Source organism: Mizuhopecten yessoensis, unplaced genomic scaffold (genome assembly GCF_002113885.1).
Source record: "Mizuhopecten yessoensis strain PY_sf001 unplaced genomic scaffold, ASM211388v2 scaffold11171, whole genome shotgun sequence".
Classification (NCBI taxonomy): Eukaryota; Metazoa; Mollusca; class Bivalvia; order Pectinida; family Pectinidae; genus Mizuhopecten; species Mizuhopecten yessoensis.
The window spans coordinates 999,837-1,015,778 of record NW_018408915.1 but is presented as its reverse complement, the minus strand read 5'-3'; the positions used below and the strand labels follow the sequence as shown (position 1 = coordinate 1,015,778).

Sequence of the window (15,942 nt, the reverse complement as noted above, 5' to 3'; positions counted from 1 at the left end):
CTGTGCATTCGTACTTTTAACCAGCATGCAAATATCTTTAATAAGTTAGAAAATAAAAAAGAGAGAAAAAACAACAACAACAAATAGATAAAATATAACGGAACCAGAACAGGATTTGAGCCCCAGTCCTCCTATCATGTTATTGTCTCTCTAACCAAATGAGCTACCTGACCAACGTCAGTTCCATTGTCAAGTCCTGTTAATGTGATATCCAAACCAAAAAGAGGGAGAAGCTTCTGATTGGTTGAAAAACTACAGCGGGATTTTCTATTGTTACCTGAAATGGAGAGGGATGATTAACAAACTAATCTTCACGATATATCAATATATCAACTATGCATTACATATTCCATGAATGTTTTTAAACTTCACAATTATATTAACAGGGATTATATTTGTCTTTTTAAGGACTGCACCATAACGGTATGCAAATTATCACCTATGTTTGTTTGTAGAAAAGGTAAAAGGAAATATATATAAACTTCACGATTTTCTTGATAAGAGTAACACCAATGATAAATTATCCTTATTTATATATTAATGTTTTACAATTTCATAGTTAACCCTGGTCATATTGACAACATTAATACATTTTAAGGTGCATTGCTAATACTGGAAAACACTACATTAAAAATATTCAAAATATTTACATAGGCTGTTTTCATATAATGAATATTATTTCAATTTTACTGATATGTCAAAGTTTTGCGTGTTTTCTTACTTAAAAATGGCAAATGTTACCGTTCTTCAAAAATAATAAAATGTAGCATAAACATTTTATTCTCTATTACCATTATTACCATTGTTTTTCGTTCGACAGAGTGATAGCAATGGATTTTCGTTTTTGCTGCTGCTTGGTTAAAGTATTTTCATGAATAATTTTTTTCTGAAAATGTTTTTTTTTTCTTACTTTTTCTTCTATTTCTCTGTATCTCATTATATATATATATATCATATTAACGTCATGTTTTAAAAAGCCATATGGGTATGGATCACGATTCCATGTTATGACGTTTTATGGAGATGTAACTAAAATAATCATGCTTACATTGTAGGTCTATAATTTTGGGCACTATCCTCATAGGACAATATCTGTATCACTAAATAAATAAACTCTTATATAATGCAAAATATCAACAGATAGATAGAAGATTGACAAAAGAATTATTTATACTACACTGTTAATATTATCAGTTACGTATTGCTCTTAGAAATGGAAATATTGTAATACTTTCAAACCCTCTCCCCTAGTCCTAACCATTCCAGAGCCTTGATATTTTGATTTTAATAGTCCAAAAGGCTAATTATGATTATTTAGCAACTAGAAAACGGTCTCGCTTATTATTACATTCCTGTAATGATGAAGCTATAACGTAATATATAGTCATATTAAATTTTAAAATTTAAATTCAAGTTGAAAGCACGATACTTAAGACCAAAATTCAAAAAGTACTGTTTATTTTGTTATAGGTAATGTTTTTAATACATGTATGTTTCTAGGTTAATTTGATTGATCATTTGTGACACATGCGACAGGGCAAAGGATTAGACATTTGATAAGCCACAGTGGATAAACGATTTTGTAGTTCCTTTTAGAACAAGTACCAACAGGAAGAAAGTATTTAAATGGGGCGCTGAACTATACATGTGTGGTCTGCTTACAATGGCAATGTCCAGCCAAGTGTCCTACACACCACAATACACCCGTCTGTACAGTAGTGTGTATAGGATTGAAATATAAAAATAGATTGATATTTGTCTGGTTCTATTTCTCGGCCGGTTCTTTAGATATTGGTTACGTGGTAGAACAACTCGACAAGATTAACCGTTAACGCCATTTAACGCTGAAAAGGAATTTGTCAAAACGTGGACACGGTTTGTATATCAGTATGTAAATATACGTATTACCTCATTTCACGACATCACTAAGACTATGCAAGAATGTATTGTACTGTAAGCTAGTCTTGTGTATGTGGATACGGTTCATTGACCTACGAAAATATATAGGATTTTAACTAATCAGTCTCTAAAATATATAGGATTTTAACTAATCAGTCTCTAAAGTGGAAAAGCTTTCCGCATTAAGTTCATGCTTTTTTCTAAAATACCAGTACCCACCGTTGGTTGATCACATGTGTTATAAACCACATTATGATACCGGAATTCTATATTCATCTGTCAAACAGTCAACACGTTTTGTATTCGAATGGAAACAACACACTGTCTGATGTATTGTTTTAAATTTTAAGTATGTGTATACTAACATGTTTCAATCTGCACGCGCCTACAATGTACAACGCCAAAAAGGCCAAGGATTTCGTAGGTTTAAGCAATCAGTTACGTCACAGATACTGCAAATCTTATTCGTAAGACATGCTAACGATACTGCAAATCTTATTCGTAAGATATGCTAACGATACTGCAAATCTTATTCGTAAGACAGGCTAAATCAACCTTAAAACCAAATCACTATCAATAATGGTGAAAGACTTGGGCGATGATTACATGTAGGAAATACAAAACTGACGCCAAAGTATTGTTAGCTTGCAAACTTGCATGCTTTATTGGTTATGAAGCAAACTTTGTATACCAGGTAAAATCGATAATAATAATTATAAGAAACACTATTTTGTTGTTCGTTTATATAACTAAGTACATACTAGTTTGTTCTCTTACCCTGGACAGGTGTATCCGCCACTGTTACCGGTGTGTAATATCCTTGTCTCACCCTAGCGTTGAGACGGGGGATTCACCTATTCATAACAATGGTATGACGTCACGTCAACAATACCATGACGTCACGTCGAGAATCCATCAACGTCACTTCAACCCTGAACTAAGCCTGTAACGTTAACATTACAAAATGTATATGATACATAATGAGTGATCAGGGCAACAGAAAAAGAATCATTCACCCCTTTGAGGGAGCGATAGGGGAAATATTCTTAAGTTGCCCAACACTCGGCCAAGCCTCGTGATTGGCAACTTAAGAATCATCCCCTCGGGTTAAGATTCCCCTATGTGACCCCAAGGGGGTGAGTGATTCTATTAATATTTTGATTTACTTTGTTTTCCCCTATGAACTGAAATTGTCTTTTGATATGTGAAACTAACAAAACTGTTTATTTATTAATTCTCTACTGGTATGTTACGTTTAACTATCATAAGACACTTAAGATAGTTGTGTACGGTTATTATCTTTATCTTAACGCTACATTGTCTTTTCTTGGATATTACAAAAAGAAAGAAAAGTGTATTACAGGTCAAACTCATGGTTGGACAGAGCAGAAATATTAACATAGATAACTGCGCGTTAATATATATATATATGCAAATCAACTTTTACAAAATATTAAATATAGGATTTTTTTATTTGTTGAACAAAAGACGCTGTGACATATACTGTATTTGGACACTTATTAATGCTAATTACAATACTGACGGAACGTTTGTATTTGATAGTAAGATCGTTCTACACCTCATGTGTTCCTTTAGTATAGTAATATTTCTCTCGATATTTGACGGGTAAAATACGATGTTTTCTGACGTAGATGGTGGAAGTTGTCCTAAAGTATGGACCTTACAGGAGATGAGGCGTCGACTACCACAACCTAGATAGGGCCAGGGGCTTTATGGGTAAGTCCAACCGATTTTCTCCCGTGTATGATACAGAATTCCATGTTTTTATTCAATTATTTGTAAAATAATATTGCGAAAAACATGCTACAGATTTCATCCAAAACTCGATAAACATCACACTCTGAAGTTGAAATTGTGCATTTTTTAAGTCATATCCAAACTCCTCATACCGTTTTAATCAACATTTTAAAAAAAATTCACAGAGATCATCACCGCAATGAAAGATTTGCACCAACGGTTGTCTTTGTTTATTTATGTTTTGCCGATTTCCTGAAGTGCACCTAGCCACCTTATTAACTGAAATACATGAAAGGTGGATCACACAGGACAGCTTCATTAAAATAGTTATTTGATTAAGTCTCTTTTTGTTTTGTTTTCAACGAACCAGCTAACTAGACAAAAAAACTATGATGTAATGTAATAAGAAAATTCGCACTGCATAATTTCAATTAACATGTTTGTGAAATATTGCGGTTCTACAATTAAGAGACATATCTTACAATAGGAGATATACTATGCACATTTTTCTCATTGCAGCTGCGATAACTGCGTCAGGTCACAAGGTCACCACTCAGAAAACTAAAAAGTATGCAGCGTGTGATCTGTACATTGATTCCAAACACGTGTGGTCGTGCGACATAACCAGTCTAGAACCAGGTAGGTTGAATTGTTGATATGTCATCCTCTATATACTCTAGGGGTAACCCTTACATCCACTCTAAGCATGTATGGCAGAATTGAAGAAACGCGACTAGCTTTCTGATTGGTCTCATTTAAAACTAAAACCCTGACCAGTCGTAAGGCTGAAACCTGTCTTTTGAAGATTAAAGAGGCTCGACAATTGACTTCAAAGCTAGTCAATTTTGCCGTTACAGTGCAGCGTCATTCTTTTGATGTACGTCTAAGAATTATTAATTGGTCGTCTTGTATCATCTACATGGCGGTGCACACTGAACCTTTGAATTCGTCATGACATATTCCAGGGGTGCAAAGAGCGTAAGTGAGCGTAACCCCTGGATTATTAAGGATGATGTTATGCAAGTACACGTACATCAATAGCATTGGTTATCAAACAGTGAGTGCTGTTTTACGTTGCTTTTTTACGATTGACTTTATTAATATTTTTAGTTTGTTTCTAAATTAGCTGTTTCTTTTAATCATAATAATTTTCCATTAATCTTTTTTTCAGCTGAAGGTCCTTTCCATCCATTGTGTGCAGAGGCTGTGAAGGCGATTGAAGCTCACCAGAAATCTTAATACCCTGATGTAATGTTAGTTGAAATGTTTTCTTTTCACTTTAAGAATACCAAAACTGTAGCAACGCATTGGAAACTGTTTTTCCGGCTTGACTACAGTTCTGATAAATCATTTGTGGAAAATACACCATACTTTGAGGGATTTTTATAAAAAACTGAAAGAGATGAAATGAACAAAACATACTCAACAAGAGCGTTTGGAATGTAACAATTCAGCGAGACTAAGCCGGTATTCGAATCCCGGACCTCATATTGTTATACTGTCGCTCTAACCGAATGAACTACATGCATTTAGTAAACGGAAATATCATCGCCCAACCTTGCTGCACTTAGGAAGAAAGGGGAGGTTACGGTATACACGGGGAAAGTGCAGTGGGACAGAGATGCTCGAATAAAATAAGTAGGATGGCGAAAGATGTTTGGAGGTACATGTAATTGATAATTATATGAGGCAAACAACAAAAGCGCTTCCTTCATAACTCGTTCAAAGAATCGCAGTCTGATGATGATGATGAATATTCTTGACAGACTTAGATATTGTAATTTGGTATTATGTTGCATGGGCTGGGAAATATACTGAGCATAAGCAAATACTAACTTCAGATTGACATTCTATGTTCTGTTAAATTTGATATCCTTCTTACGGCGCAGATGGCCACAGATTCGTTTAGCTTACCTATTCTGAACCTCGTTTCGTGTGATTGTTTCTGTCTCTAAAAATGTAAAATTTGATTCATTTTAAATGGATATCAATTGATCGTGAATGCAAGCTGTAAACGTTTTAAAACCTGGTCTTGATGAAACAATACGAATCATGACGCCAAGTTTAACTCAAGCTCCCTTTCGTCGTCGAAGAATATCAAACAAATTGATAATTTAATTGCCAATTTCCTCTCTTGTTATAACAGATGATGCGGTATACCTACGTCTCTCTATGAAGGTTTCTTCTTAAACCATGGACAGGCCGGAACTTGATGTCATGAGACTGTAAAACCAAAATTAAAAATATGCATTTAATTATATCATATTTGGTTGTTTGTGTGTTGCCTAGGGGACACGTCGAGTTAAATTGTTTCTTTAACATTGATCTGCTTTCAGTTGGCATGCATAGGCATTGTCAGTTAACCAGTCAAAACTTGAGAGAAACTCATATCTGGAGAAACCTTGATGAATAAAGGCAGCAATAGTGAGAGTCAAAATATAATTGGGCCATACAGGGATTTGAGCTTTTGACCTGCTGTGACATCATCGTCAATCTGACCACTTAAGTGATCTGATACAGTTACATCAACGACAACATAACGGGGAGGTTACTGAATGTCTGAAAAAACTTCAGTGGAATTCTCAAGGGGTTTGCTTGCAGGAGGACAGGGATACTTAGTAACAATGCTATACAGCTCATTCACTGGTTTTATGTTTTCAAAACTATTCGAAAATATCTAATATTTATTATTTTTCTTTTTACATGTTACTGTATTATCACCTACTCTTGTTTTTTCAAAAAAGGAAAAAAATAAAGGTAAACATTACTTTCACGATTTTTTTTATTGAATGTCAACAACAAAACATAATTCGAACTCATATTTTTTAAAATTCTAATGCATTATTTAACTCTGAACATGTAAATCAACCTGTCGCATTCTTAGGATAACGACACTCCCATGGACAACATACCCATTGGATATATCGGCAAATATCTTTTAACAACATTACATTGTGTGCATTTGAAACATGTATTAGAACATATTACAAAGTTACAACAAAGTTTATTAAAGTTAAGTTGCAGTACTGCAAAATTAGCAATGGTATCTAATCTTCAAACTGGCATCATCGTTTTTCTCTGAACTATGGTCTAGTACTTGAGAGAGTGGTATAATGCATTTTCTGTTTGACGTTGTTTATCTAGATACCTCGAGTTATCCCGTTGATTTGACTGAGTATGGCATCACGCTACCTTGTTATGACAATGAAATAGTATTTAACAAGGTCATAGTTTTAGTCCTGTCATTTGAAAACAAAAGTTTTATATGACCGTAGCCATTTCGAGGACGTTTATTCTGAAACAATCAGACTGCAATTAAATGTAATGGATCAACACTTTTGCCAAAATAAAAGATTGACAAAAGGTAAGTTAGAAAACGTAAGCTGGAAAACGGTCACGCTTATTGTTACATTCCTTGGTGATATAGACATACACTCAAAAAAATAAAAATAAAAGGCACAGTTTTTATTTTATATAGTTAATAGGTTTGAGTACATTGATGGCTTTATTTGATTGATCATTGGTGTTAGTTTTGCCAGAGCAAAGATAAGACATTTAATAAGCGACACTTGTTAGCGGAATAGCGAATTTAAAGTTCCTCTGAGAACAAATACAACCTGGGAGAGATGATTTAAATAGTGTGTTGAAATAATACGTAAGTGGTCTACTTACAATGGTAGTGCTAACCGTGTCTCCTAGATACCATAATACACACCCGTCCGTACAAGTGTGCGACAGGAGCATTACTTAAAAAAAAATCAATATTGGTCGGGTTAAATTTCTCGACCGGTTCATTCAGTACTGAACAACTGGAGAAACGACTCGACAAAATATTCCGTTAAAGGCTTTCAGCGCTGAAAGGGTTTATATTAAAACTTCGACAAGGTTAGTATATCCATGTATATGATCATTATACCTCTATTCACGACAATACTAACGGTATGCATGAAAGTATATATATGTGTGCGTGTGTGTTAACCATGTTAATGATAAGGTTCATTGACCCATATGCAGATATAGGATTTAAACTGATGAGCAATAAAGTAAGAAAAACATTCGACAATAGTTTATGTGTTTTTCTAAAATACTCAACCAGTTGTTCATTCTGTCTTATAAACTACACGTTGTCATACTGGAAATCGGTATTCATCTGCCAAACAACTAACCTGATTTTTAATGGTTTAGAAAAACACTCATTTATTCCAGTGTGGTCTACAACACTGTATCAAGTATATACACATACTGTGTTTCAATCATGCGTTTGCTTGTGTTTTCAACGTACTACGTCACCACCACACTGTGACGTAATGGACATTGAGTACCTGATTTGTAATACATGTATAAACTTAATCAACTGTGTAGTTGCACAGGTCATTATGACATGTCGGAAGTATAATATTGTTGTCAAAGTATCGAAGCTTGCAAGATTGAATAATTGATTTTGACATGAAACAGACTTCGAATATAAAGTATCAGTCGGTTGCAGCATAATATAAGAAATATGTTTTGTTCATCATTTATATTAATATAACCAAGTACATGATAATTTGATATTTGAATCTACTTTACTTTTACCTATCATTTGATTTTTTTTTATATATATTTATGATGTTGGAAAATAAAAGAAATAAATTAAAGAACTTGTTTTACATGGTTAGACAGAAACAATCACATACACCAGTAACATGTACGTTGTACATACGCATATCAACTAAACAATTGTTTCAAAACTGATTGCAGGACTCGTTTAATAACAGACCTCTGTGCATATTTGGACAACAACGGATACTAATCACAGTACCGACGTGACAATGTTTTTTAATTGATATTATGATAGTTCTTCCGATTTTTGAAGTGTAATATACAATGTTTTCTGACATAGATGGTGGAAGTTGTCCTAAAGTATGGACCCTACAAGAAATGAAAAACCGAATACCACGATGCTAAGAGGGCCAAGGGATTGATTGGTAAGTCCACCAGAGTTGTCTCCCGTCCATTTTCCAGCACATTATATGTTCTTACGTGAATTATTTGTTAAATCTGGTGCGAAAACAGTCCTAATGCGAATTTCATTAAGCAGTTAACATTTCGTTAAAATCAACACTCTGAATTTTTGCACTTCAGATCGTTTTTGGATCCAACAATATTTTTTGAAATTATACTCCTTAACTTTTGAAAATTGCATTTGGTAAGGTAGAACAGTACATCCTCTGAATGTACAGCAATATTTTTAGTACTTACGGTACTACAAGTAAGAGACACAATGTACGATAAACTTATATACAATTCATCTTATTTTTTCAATGCAGCTGCAATAACTGCGGCAGGTCACAAGGTCACCACCCAGAAAACACCGAAGTATGCAGCGTGTGACTTGTACATTGGTGCAAAGAAGGTGTGGTCGTCCACCATTACCAATTTCCAACCAAGTAAGTTGATTAACTGATAGTATGTAAAAGCCAATACGACAGCTACATGGGCTGTGAAGCATCGGGTGTTGATATTTGCTAAAGGCATTTATACTATTGACTTCATTGATAATTTAAATTGGTTTTTTATTTGAACTGTTTTTGTATGGAAATTCGCCATTTTGTGTAATCATCTCCCTTTTTTTCTTTATTCATTTTCCAGCTGATGGTCCTGATTTGGCATTGTACAAAGAGGCTGTGAAGACGATTGACGCTAACAAGGCATCGTAATACTCAGCTGTAATGTAAGTCTAATATTGTCACTTCACTTTAAGGAACACCGTACCACTATAAACTGTAACTTCGCATTAAGCACTGTGTTTTTATATTCCGGCATAGCTATACAGCCTTGATGAATCAATCATCTCTGCAAATGTTTTTTTTTTTTTTTTTTTTTTTTTTTAAAGCAAATAAAGATACAATGAACAAAACATAATCAACAGCAAAGTTCAGAGTTGAACAATTCAGCGTTGCTAGACTGTGGATTTGAACCCCAGACTTCAGTGCCTTGTATTATCGCTCTAAAATTATGTTAGTCGTTGGAAGTATGATGGACTAACTTTCCTACAGTTGAATCGAAAACAAAATTAAGGGGAGGTTACTGCAAACACTTTGATGTATTTGATTGCAATTTTTCTCCCCGTTTTCTACAGATGATGCGGTAAACCTACGTCTCTCTATGAAGGTTCCAACTTAAACCATAGACAAGTCGGAACTTGATGTCATGAGGCTGTAGAAACCAAATAAAATTATATATATATATTAATCATATCATTTTTTAAGTTGTTTGTATGATGTTTCCTCAGTTTTACCACAGAATAAGGAATTATTTAGCATTGAACTGCTTCCAATTGGCATTCATAGACACTATGAATGCCAACTAAGACTAATTCAATAAAGCTCGCATGCACTTCATGTTGGATTTTTTTTCTCTATCTGGCATTCATAATTGTTTATGAATGTCAGCCGTAAGCAGCTCAGTACTTGTATTGTGGAGTCGGTATTTGGTTTTAATCATGTCTATTGTTATTCAATGATTAAAACAGCCATCTGTCTATGGAGGCCAGTGGTATTCAACGTAACATGTATGGCTACATAATGAATATAACGCCAACCATTGGCTCATGTCATTCATAGCATAGATAAATAGCACCTGACTATGGTAAGGTTATATAGTAGAAAGCCATACGATGGTAAATATATTGAGATAAAACTTCCATGAGGTTTTTGTTTAGCCTAATTGTTTGTGGATTCAGTTTTTTTTCATATGACAGATTTTACGAAGACGAATCACACAAAGTCTAAAACTATGTATTAATCAACGAACTATTCTGAGTGATTGATAACGGAAACAATTTCAGAAACTAAGTGAAATTTTAAAACACTTTTTGTTTGTTCTTTATTTCGCCAACTATGCATGTAGATTTTATTTCACAATTCGAACTCTCAATCAATAGAACAAAAAAATGAACAAAGGAAAGATTTACGAGGAGACCCATGAAAAAGTACAAGGACAATAAGACCATGTGTTCCGGAAGGATAAGCGTATTCTGCTTCATCGACGACAAGCGTAGTTTAAATCTAAGTTTAATCCAAATAATGTCACATCCTCGCTTCGAGAACTCAAGTAGTGACAACAAAACCGCAAGGCACTCTAGTGAGCATAATAAAAAATATCGTCCTTCATAATATCACAAACACAAATTACATATTTTCCTGCGAGACCCTGATGACGTCCATACAACGTGTGCATAGTTTTCATCAAGTTTCATCTATGGAAACTCTGTGTTGTTAGTTTTTCCGTCAGCAGTCGACATCTATCGCGGAAGTCGTGCCATTCGAAACTTGCTCCGAATATCATGAAAGTAAGCAGTTCATATTCAGGTTAATTTATCCTTAACTTACACAAAAAAGTAATGAAATATTATATTACACTTACATCCCCATCGGTCGGATCATAATGAAGTCGATGATTTTTTTTATATAGACTCGGTGTTACTGTTTTTAGAAACAGCAGGTAATTATTCTCTCTGTAACGGCACTTTGATTCTATAATAATGCAAAAGTTCTCCCTGGCTAATGCAGTAATTTTCTCTCAACAATGTACTTGTGCTCCATCTTGTTTGCTAAAACTTATTTCATTATATCCAATAAAACAATATTTTTTTCGATGAATACGTTGTAATATGGACCTGAAAAAAGGGATTTGAACTCAAGTTTATTTTGGTCAACATCCCTTTTTCAGGCCAATTTAACCCGTATCCTTCACCTCATCAAACCTCAATAATTGATGAAGCTAGAAAGAACCACAAAACACAAATTGGAGTCAAAGGCGTCAATAAGCGTTTCCTGCATAAAATGAACTAAACCATAAATAGAAACACTAGTACACGAATAGGAATATTTGTTTGTGTGGGTTCTATGTTCTCTTTGTCTTTCACTGGCTGTCATCTTCGCATCTGATTCTTACAGTGTAGACGAGGGTAAAAGATCAAACATTCACATCGACTATCCTCGACATTAAGTGCAGTTCATTATCGTTAATATGATAAAAGGTGATAATGTGAACGTATTGGACAGTTTGAGAGGTGTAAGACTAAGTGTTGGTTCATTGTGGGCCAATGTGAAACATGACCATCATTTGCTGCCGAGGTAATTTGACGCCCCTTGTACCTTCGTCCTTTTTCTGACAAGATTACACCTATAATGCTTCCCTTGACATCTTGTACTACAATAGTAGAGTTGACTTGAAAGCCAATCCACGTTTATGTCTGACTGATGTCGTTGGTTTCCATCAGTGTCCGTTGGTGGATACAGAGACCAATCTGAAGGGCACCAAATTTGGTCGGGTATTCTACATGGGATTTATTGGGAACATACAGTCATGTATTTCAAAGAAAACAAGATTAACAGTGCAGGTTTAATGAGTAATGGACTACCCTCTCTAGATCCGTTAATAGTGTGCATAACTTAAGGTACGTCGAACGAAAAGACAAACATGGCATTGCTTGCAATCTTATACCTTTTTTCGCGCTGGTGTTGTAACATTTAATGGTGACACTTTTGACGCCAATTGTCATAATGTTATGATGTGAAACAATCCAAACCCACTTAATCCTCATCCTATACCCTTTCTGCTGAGCCGTGGGTCTGTGGTCTGTAAATTTGACACTGACGCCATGACGTCAAGCTTTGCTTTCTGATTGAGTACAGTAGAAACAAATGGGTAAGTTTTCACCATGAATATTGTTTGGTCGACCTTCAAATTCGACTTTGCGTTCGCTGAGTTGATGGTGATTGCACTTTTTAAAAGAAATTATACATATTTATACTTCAACGTTCTGAGTTGAAATTTTAAATTGGTTAACTAAAAATATGGACTTCGCTGTATTTTGCTTAAATTTCATGTGTTTTAGGTCTAGCATGATACTATCCATTTTCGCCAGGCCTTGTGCATCCGTCCTTTGCTTAAAGTCCAAGAAACTGTATTCAGCTTAAATGTAAAAATGGCGTGTTTCGCAAAAATAAATACAATTCCTTCCCAGAATCAATATTCAGATGTGCGTTTTGATATTTTCATGAATTGAATATTTTCTTTAGAAAAATGCTGTACACCGTCTGGAAGTTTTCATTTTGTATCGATCTAGGCGGGGAACATGCCAAAGTACGTTCATTTATAAGGCAGTACGTGTATTTAATTGTCAGGCGAAGGCTCGCACGGGGCCTGGTTGTTTATCGATCTATTGCAGTAAATAGGATCTGTATTCCTCACTTTCTTTCTCGTCTTACTGATGACAAAAAATAAATCCTTTTGCATTTCTGAAGACCTCCTTAGTCATTATTTGGTTTATACGCACACTGTTTCTGTTCCTGAATGTGACCGATACCCCCCTGAAATGGAGCTTCGGAAACACCCGAATTCATTCAATTTTGTGACATTCCAGACAAACCTAGACAAAGCCTCAACTATCACTTTCTCAGGTTCATATAATCAGATATTCACCACAATAAAAGTCCTTAATTATAACATTAGATGCCAAATAATGTTTAATCATTAAACATATGAAAAATGTACAGAAGAAAGTGTTGCATTTGTCAGAGAGCATTGTGATGTTACAATTGAATTAACGTCATCAAATGAATATTGATGTGCTATTTCTAAAAATAGGTACACCAAGTCAATATCACATATCACCGACCTCCACGTGATAATGCCCCAATCAATGTAGGAAAGATATGTGTCATCTAATATTTCACGATAAGAGTTTATGTTCGTTCATTGCAAAGGTCTATCATACGACTGAATGGTCCATGATTGGTTCAATTACTTTGTTCGTGACTGTTACAAATTATATTCTAAATCATCAAAAATACATCCGCATGATACAAATTAAGAGCACGTGTTCCTCTGATTGAATCGCATCAAATTATAATCACATGGGATTATTCTCAGACCGTTTTAAACAAAACATCATGCAACCGTGAACAACTTGCCAAGGTTGAAACCTCTGAAATACAAACAAATAAAGAAAAGAAAAAAAGAGAAAAAACCGTATATGTTTATTATACACTTGAAAATTCACTAAAAGAATTAGTTAACCATCTTCTCATAAAATCGATCAATGTCTATTTTGCTATTGTTAGATTTTTCCGATCGAATCGTTTAGTGAAGGGTTAGTTCTAGAAACACACATCAGAAGGGGGTCAATGACTAGTTGGTTGTCTTAATTTGATTACTGAAGCAGTTGATGTAAATGTTAAGTTAATATAGAATTACTAAATCTACAAAATTAAGTACTTTTCACAACAATGTATAAATTAATGTTTCAATTAAAATTCCCAGTATAATAGGTTTTAATCACATTATATGAAGATACGATCTACCGTCACAAGCCATGCTACCATTTTGCCCTATAGGTTCCAGACAACCATTCTATGACTCATAGTGCCGTTCGTGATGTACTGCAATGTAAGTGAAAATGCCACTTTGGGATTGTTATCCAATCTCTTCGAATTGGGGCAGATAGGTGAGTCCGAAACGATTCTAAAAGCGTTCCCTGAAGGACAAACCCTGCCAAGTCGTAGATATGTTTACCGATTGATCCGGTCCCAGTCCCCGACCTATGATACACCATTATCATTTCTGGGCTGTACAGTATTATGCATGTCATCATATCGACAATTCAACCGTTATTAATATTGTGTGAAAACAAAATCAATTATTCGAATAAAAAAGTGATGTTTTATTATTTTCAGTTGATTCACACTGGGAGAAAATACACACAGATCAAATCTGGCAGTATCAGTTGATAAATTCGAAATCAATATATCTTCATATTTGCAAATGAATTGTGTAATTGATACGGTAGTAAAGTCATCCATTTAAAAACACGATACCAGATTGAAAATAACGATAAAAGATAAATTAGATACTTCCAAATGTTTCAAAGTAATTAACGTCCATCCGTTTTGTTTCAGACTCGTTTTTCATATAAAGATAACTGTACATTAAGCACCAAAAAGAAATATCTAGGTCAACATAATGTTTCCCCTCTCTTCTCTCTTACATCAATATGAACAAAAGTACGTGTCAATCTGTAGTTCGCTGTTTCTAACTTACAATTTGTTTTGTTCTAAAATGGAGCTGTTTTCTACCAGTTTTATCAGATTGATCGTTATGTTAGTAAAATGCACCATTTTTGCGTTGAATACAATCAAAGCAATCAGAGACATGACTAGAACAAATCCACTTTGTCGTGTTTGTTTTTTATTTGTTTTTTTATTTTCAATTTTCAATTAAGACGAATAGGTTTTTTAACACACATGGGTTTTCTTTTGTCTGTATTAGTCATATGTGGGTACAGCGATACGATCACTAAATGTCGGAAACATGACACAAGTATTGTAGTATGCTTTGCTTAAACGTTGATGTTTATTGAGCCTTCCCGATTTACATAATGCGTCTGTATTTGGTCTGGTGCAATTTTGTTCCATCCTCCATACATCTATGGCGAGGCCTATGTGAGCAAAAAGGCTGGTCGTTTTATCATGTAAAGGTTTCAGTTTCAGGGCGCGTCTTTGTGAATCGAACATGTGAAACATTTAACTTGCTCTGATAGGTTCGACAATCATTCTTGATGTTCATAGTAAAATAGCATGCTTTCAAACACAAGAAATACTCAATTGAATGAAAAGCACATGATTAAAATATCCCTACAGTGACGCTGAAGGCAAACCTATTAAGTTATGTATTCATTTAAATGCAAACGTTATTTTTTTTTTAATTCTATAACATCTTCATCATTTACCATGCATTCGTTCATTGATAAAGCCACTAATTACAAGTACATGTATACATCTTGACGTGCTTCTGCAAATTATTTTTCATGGTTGTACTTCATCTCGGAAACCGTGAATATTTAATGCCTATACAGTATATGTGTCACGAAGTTTCGTTGTCAATACCCCCAGTTGTCACCACGAGGATGTGAAATATTTGATTTGCTTCACATCATGTATTGTTGATAACGCAGAAGACGCTTACCCTTCCGAACCACCTGGTCGGATTCTACTTGTATTGTTTTAATTGTCGACGTGTGAATCGTTGCTTTGTCATTTTTCCTCTCTCCTTATTTAATCGATTTTTACTTGAAATCACAGTTTTGCTTACACTGTGGTATTCTCCTGTCTGTTTCTCGATAAAAGCGAACATTTTTAATGTTATACCATATCTTTGTTATCACTAGGTTTATGCCTGCTGTTGGTGATCGTGTGCTTGGATATTTAGTACCGACAGCTATAATTGGTCGCCCCTTTT

The 15,942-nt window shown here is 34.6% G+C and overlaps 2 long non-coding RNA genes across 2 annotated transcripts; both read left to right on the top strand.

Moving 5' to 3' along the window:
- Positions 1 to 1,338: 1,338 nt before the first annotated feature.
- LOC110467379 lies at positions 1,339 to 5,914 on the top strand. Its single transcript, XR_002464854.1, has 5 exons — positions 1,339 to 1,887; positions 3,552 to 3,636; positions 4,177 to 4,296; positions 4,829 to 4,910; positions 5,804 to 5,914. It is a non-coding gene; the product is annotated as an uncharacterized LOC110467379 (long non-coding RNA).
- Positions 5,915 to 7,394: 1,480 nt separating this feature from the next.
- Positions 7,395 to 9,888, top strand: LOC110467378. Its single transcript, XR_002464853.1, has 5 exons — positions 7,395 to 7,542; positions 8,540 to 8,624; positions 8,967 to 9,086; positions 9,289 to 9,370; positions 9,779 to 9,888. It is a non-coding gene; the product is annotated as an uncharacterized LOC110467378 (long non-coding RNA).
- The last annotated feature ends 6,054 nt before the right edge of the window (positions 9,889 to 15,942 follow it).